Raw genomic sequence first — 6425 nt, 5'->3', positions numbered from 1 at the left:
TCAAGGGTATAGCTAGTGTTGTGCTGCAAGATATCAAAATTGCATAAGCCATCAATGTTTCTTGGATCGGCTTCTACAAAGCCCACATACAGCGTAGTTCTCTAGAATCTGGTAGAGGTGAGATTACAAGATTTATTTATTGAATTTATTCACCGATTTGCATGATTGTCCTTTCAAAACAAGGATATTCATGTGATATAGAGCCAAAACCAATGAAATCTGATTGGGCATTCTAGAGTTTATACATAACTTCCAAAGCACTCAAATCATGTTGACAAAATTTAGTGATTTGGGGGCAAGGCAATTTTTCTTAGGAAAATAAGCACGTTATGGGTCTACTGTCTTAGCCCCTTCCCTGAACCATGTCTTCAGGATGCAAAATCCTGCTAATTTCAACATTAAACCCTCCAAAATAGGAAAGCCTGGTTCAATAAATGTTGGTTTTGCTCTTGTAGTGTCACCAGAATGATTTATACAATCCAGTAGGAGGCCTGGAGAGATTAAGTAGTGGCCTCAACTCAGAAGAACTATTTTCTAGTGTAAACGTGCTGCAAGGATTGGGGAGAAAACACAAAAGCTTCATAGAAACACATTGTAATAGGTGGTACTGCACTGCACCCCAATCTCAATACCTACCCTTTCTACTCTTGACTGTCTTGTTGAAAAAGGGCAAAGATTTCTGGCAAAGATGCAAAGCCAAGGCAACTGATAGAGGTTCTAGATATCTTGGGGGGCGGGGAGGGGAGAATGGGGTACTAATCAAAATATTTTTGAATTGGTATGCTCCCTGATATAGATAATGGAAGACTGGATTATTTAGATGCTAATTATCTGAACAAACTATCCACCAAGGACTTTCCTGAATGATTAAGATTAAGCAGAATTATAAATAATCCCTGCAACACAATCTCACCATGTGGACCCTTTGCATGGAGATCCACTTGTAGACGGAAGGGAGGAGGATCTACCTCAAATCCAAGTGATTGTCTGAAATGGCAGCCTATGGTCGTCCCCTGAGATAGTTCACTGAGGGCTAAAAATGATAATTTAGTGGTCCAAAGCTGTTTAAGCAACCATGTTTAATAGTTCTAATTAATCATAGTTTAAAGGGAATTTTCAAAGTGTTTTAACATATTAATAAATTGGATAAGGGTGTAAAGGGAATTTGAATCAAACTTAACAAATGTCACAAAGCTGGAAGGGGTAACTGGCATATGAGATGACTGAATCAAAAGTTCCACAGGCTGAGTTATAACTAATCCATATTCTCAATATGGCACATCGAATAGAATAGAATAGAATAGAATTTTATTGGCCAAGTGTGATTGGACACACAAGGAATTTGTCTTGGTGCATATGCTCTCAGTGTACATAAAAGAAAAGATACGTTCATCAAGGTACAACATTTACAACACAATTGATAGTCAATATATCAATATAAATCGTAAGGATTGCCAGCAACAAGTTACAGTCATACAGTCATAAGTGGAAAGAGATTGGTGATGGGAACTATGAAACGATTAATAGTAGTGCAGATCAGTAAACAGTTTGACAGTGTTGATGGAATTATTTGTTTAGCAGAGTGATGGCCTTTCGGAAAAAACTGTTCTTTTGTCTAGTTGTTCTGGTGTGCAGTGCTCTATAGTGTCGTTTTGAGGGTAGGAGGGTCTGTAAATATTTTTAATAAAATATTTTTAATAAAACAATTTTTAAAATCCACATTAATTTTAACTTTATCATGCCACAAATATCTATGCCCTCCAAATCCTCAGGTTGTTCTAACTCCAAAAGCAACGCTCACTCATACAGACCAAACAAGCCACAAAATCAAATTTCAAACTTAGTAACCCCAGTTCTCCCCTCTTTTGCATTTTGTCAGACTTTATATTTAACTCATTGTTCCCCCTTGCCATAGAAGTGATTCTCAAATAGTTAAAAGCTGTTATGGGGAAGGTGAGAGTCGTCTGTTTTAGCAACGGAGCAGAAAACGGCAGAAGTTGGCTGCATATTAAACCAATCACAATAATTTGAAGTAGACCCGCTGGAGTTAGTGGGACACTTGCTTGCAGGGAATATTGCAGAAGTAAGCAGAAAGTGGGAATGAATGGGATATTATTGCAGGAACTCTTTTTCAGGTAAAATATATAGTAATTATACCATTTTACAATAGACCAATGGTAAAGTCAGTATCCATTGGCTATGCTGGATTTATAAACTGGAGCCTCTCTGAAAACACTAGCTGACTGGCTGACTTTGAAAAGCAAAGTAAGTTTGGACCTGTTCGGTATTTGAATTGAACGTCATCAGGAACATAACAGAGCAGTAGGCTAGACCCAGAAAGTCAAACAAACGTCTCTGAAGAAAGCAAGAAATGAATATGTCTCTGAATGATGAGCAGTTGAGCTTGACTAAGGAGACGTGGTCTTACTAGTTTTCCCAAACAGGTCAAGACATTTTTTCTGATCACATTTCTGTTGAGAAGAGAAGGAATTGCATCCTCAATATTTTGTCACCGTTAAAGTGCCTGCTAACCGAAAAGAAATGTAATTAATTAGTTATTTTAATTATACCTTGTTCCTTTGCTTCCTGGATGGAGAGTTCAAAGTTCTGTTGCCTCTAAGGATGCAACCTGGCTTTAAAGAGAAAAGCTCATTAGAGGAAGGTCTGTGTCTCTCTTTATGAGAAAAAAGTCTCTCTATGCAGTGAGCAAATAGTGCAAACTGAAATCTCAACAGATCTTGCTTCTGAAGATCATCGAGATCAGGGGTCTCCAACCTTGGCAACTTTAAGACTTGTGGACTTCAGCTTCCAGAATTCCTCAGCCAGCTTTGGACTTGTGGACTTCAACTCTGGTAGTTGAAGTCCACAAGTCTTAAAGTTGCCAAGGTTGGAGACCCCTGATAGTAGCCAAGGAATTAGCGGTTGTCTCCTAAACCAATCTTATATTAACAACATGTACAATCTGGTTAATCCATACTAAGAACAAGAAAAGGTTGAAGCTTCCTAGAATTTTGGTATTAATTTTGTGTAGAACATTTATAGGCAGTTAGTCCTTCATGGCTATGATTTTGAGAGACTCACAATGCAAAGTATAAAAAACCCAGATACGTATAAATACAAATCATTAAAAAGCATTAAAGTAATACTAAGATATTGTATGCGATATGATAAAATTATTATAAGTATATTCTGAGTGTAATTAAAATGTGCCAGAGAATACAGAATCCCCCCCCCCCCCATTTCCTAAAATATATAACCAAAGACTGGTCAGGTTCTTTTTACAAGAAAAAAAAGTCATTCTGTTAACCTTCATCTGTAAGAGTCAATGAAGGTGATAATGCCTATTAAGGCATTATCTGGGGATCTGGTATCCTTGAGTTGAGTTGAGTTGCACCATAATTTCCCTAAAACCCAGACATTATGGTCAACCTTTAAGGATTATGGGATGTGTGGGTGTCCGCAGGGAGGATGGATCAGAAAAAAGACCTCATTAAGACCTCATTAAGTTGCCTAGTTTTGCATTATAAGAAAGCAGACACATTCAGTAACTTGCACAATAGTTTTATTCTGGTGATAGCGACAGAGCTGAGGTAAATAGTTATTGAACGCCATATTATAGCAATGGAGGCTTTCATATACTATATTGCCTAATCAGTTTCCCTGCTCTAGGAGCCTAATAGTGGTATGATATTGATCAAACAAAAGCCAGAGAGCACTGTCTTCTAGAGCAGGGGTCTCCAACGTTGGCAACTTTAAGCCTGGTGGACTTCAACCAGCTTTGCTGGCTGGGGGATTCTGGGAGTTGAAGTCCACTAGGCTTAAAGTTGCCAAGGTTGGAGACCCCTATTCTAGAGCAGAGGTGGAGAACAATGGCCCCTTTATGACTTGTGAACATGGCTGGCTCTGGAATTCTGGGAGTTGAAGTTCACAAGGGCCATCGTTCCCCACCCCTGTTCTAGAGGGATCGTGTGAGGAAAAATGCAACAAGCAATTCATTTGTCATGGAACTAAAAGTTAGCTTGTGTGATCTTATTATGTTTGAATATTATAATGCATGTATCAGAAAAAGAAGAAGGGGGAAAACACACACCAAGCCAATAGTCATAATGTTGACTAAGTGTCTGTGGTTTGTTTTTCTTTAAGAAGGATCAGCAATAGATTTTTTTTCTGCTCAGTAAAGTACACAGTTTATTTATTCAAAGACAAGAAATGCAGGATAGGTGTAATTCCAGCAGGTGGCGGAAGGAGGAAGCAAGGAAAAGTTTTTGAAGAAAGAGAACAAAGTATTCCCTAACCCTGATCCCAATATTTGCAAAGTGGATTCAAAGCTTCTAGTTTAATGTTTCGATTCTTTTAATTAAATCCCCTAATGCAAGTTTCCTGTGTTAATTTTGAAATGTAAGTCAGGTTATCCATTTAACATTGTTTTATTGTTTTACTGTAGTAGTCCTGGCATCTTTCCTCTCTCCAGCCAACTGATTCTTTGAGCTACACACATAAAAGCAATATAAACAAGTGAGTTGTTTTTCCAAACTTGGCAACTTTAAGATTTGTGGACGTTATGCTGACTGGGGAATTCTGGGAGTTGAAGCGCACACATTTTAAAGTTGTCAAGTTTGAAAAATACTGAACTAGTACTTTTCATGTGCACTAGAAAATGCATCAACAATTCAGGATGAGAGTTTGCCTATAGAAAATGAGAATTTTCTGTGATTCTAATAGGGACTGGGGTTTTGAGAGGTCAGTGCCTACCACATTTGAAATCACAACATAATTTAGCTCTACTGAATCTCTGCAGGAAATGAACCTGCCTATCACTAAAATAATGTAGTCAGCATGATTATACTGAAGTGGTACCTATCTATCTACTTGCATTTTCATGCTTTTGAAATGCTAGGTGGGCAGGAGTTGTGGTAAGTAACGGGAGATCACCCCATTGCACAGTGCTTGGATCTTGAACATGGGCATCAGCTTCCCAGCTGACAAGCTCAGCATCTTTAATCACTGAGCCATCATGCCCCCTGCTTATCACCAACAAGTAGCAAATAATGTAAATAAATAAGCCTTCCATGTTTATATCAAATGCCATTTTAAAGAGGACAGGCTAACTAGAACAAAATAGGATTAACTATTGAAAGAGCCAGGGTGGCGCACTGGTTAGAATGCAGTGCTGCAGGCTACTTCTGCTGACTGCCGGCTGACTGCAATTTGGCAGGGTTGCTCAGCCTTCCATCCTTTCGAGGTTGGTAAATGAGGATCGAGATTGTTGGGGGCAATATGCTGACTCTGTAAACTGCTTAGAAAGGGCTGTAAAGCACTATGAAGCAGTATATAAGTCTTAAGTGCTATTGCTATTGGAGTGATAGTTTATTATGAATATTTTCTGTTTTCTCTCTGTCAGTTTTTTAGCTTTTTGATAGTGCCAGACAACAAATTAATAAAATTTCTTGTTGTTAAATCTCTGCCAAGAGAAGAGCATGCACAGCAGAATTGTTCTTTAGCATTGTGATTGTAAGTCTTTAACATTTCCTTCTTTCTGCCTCTGCCAAGTCAAAAACTGGTGAGCTTAGCTACTGGTAAGAAAAAGATTGGAGGTTGCTAGGTTTTATGTCTTCAGAGCTAAGGGGAATCATCATTTGATTGGCCCCACAATAAATGAAACCTGGCAACAGTTGCATCTAATGGCAACAAATCCATTCAGTTTGTGAACACCTTTAGAATGAATCTAAATTAGAGAGCAGGTAGATACAACATCAAATTCATTTTTGTATTGTTTCTTTTTCCATTTCCTGCTGCTTGGAAAATTATTCCTGATGATGTATTCTAGAGCAACAGTCCCCAACCTTTCTGGCTTGGTGGCCTGGCAGGGGAGGAAGAGGGGATAGTTCCAGTGGTGGGTTTCAAAATTTTTTACTACTGGTTCTGTGGGCGTGGCTTGATGGGTGTGGCATGGCTTAGCGAACATGGCTTGGTAGGCGTGGCAGGAGAAGGATACTCTAAAATCTCCATTCTCGCCCCACTCCAGGGGAAAGATACTCTAAAATCCCCATTTTCTTCCAATCAGCTGGGACTCAGGAGGCAGAGAATAAATGGGGGTGGGTGCCAGTCAGAATTTTTACTACCGGTTCTCTGAACTACTCAAAATTTCCGCTACCGGTTCTGCAGAACTGGTCATAACCTGCTGAAACCCACCTCTGGATAGTTCCCTGTGAGTGGTAGGTGGGTACGTGCAAGCACGCACCGCTTGATTTGTGTAACCTGTGGACTTGCGTGCCCACGGCTCGCACAAAGGGAGCTTTGCACACGAGGCAAGCAGCTGCGGCTTGTGTGAGGGGAGCGTCACACACTCTTGCAAGTGGCCACCGCTTGTAGGAGGAAAGTGCTATGCGCTCATGCAAGCAGCCGTCACTCGTGCAAAGGGAGTT

This window comes from Ahaetulla prasina, chromosome 3, assembly GCF_028640845.1.
Source record: "Ahaetulla prasina isolate Xishuangbanna chromosome 3, ASM2864084v1, whole genome shotgun sequence".
In the NCBI taxonomy this organism is placed as follows: Eukaryota; Metazoa; Chordata; class Lepidosauria; order Squamata; family Colubridae; genus Ahaetulla; species Ahaetulla prasina.
Note: the sequence above shows the minus strand (reverse complement) of the source record.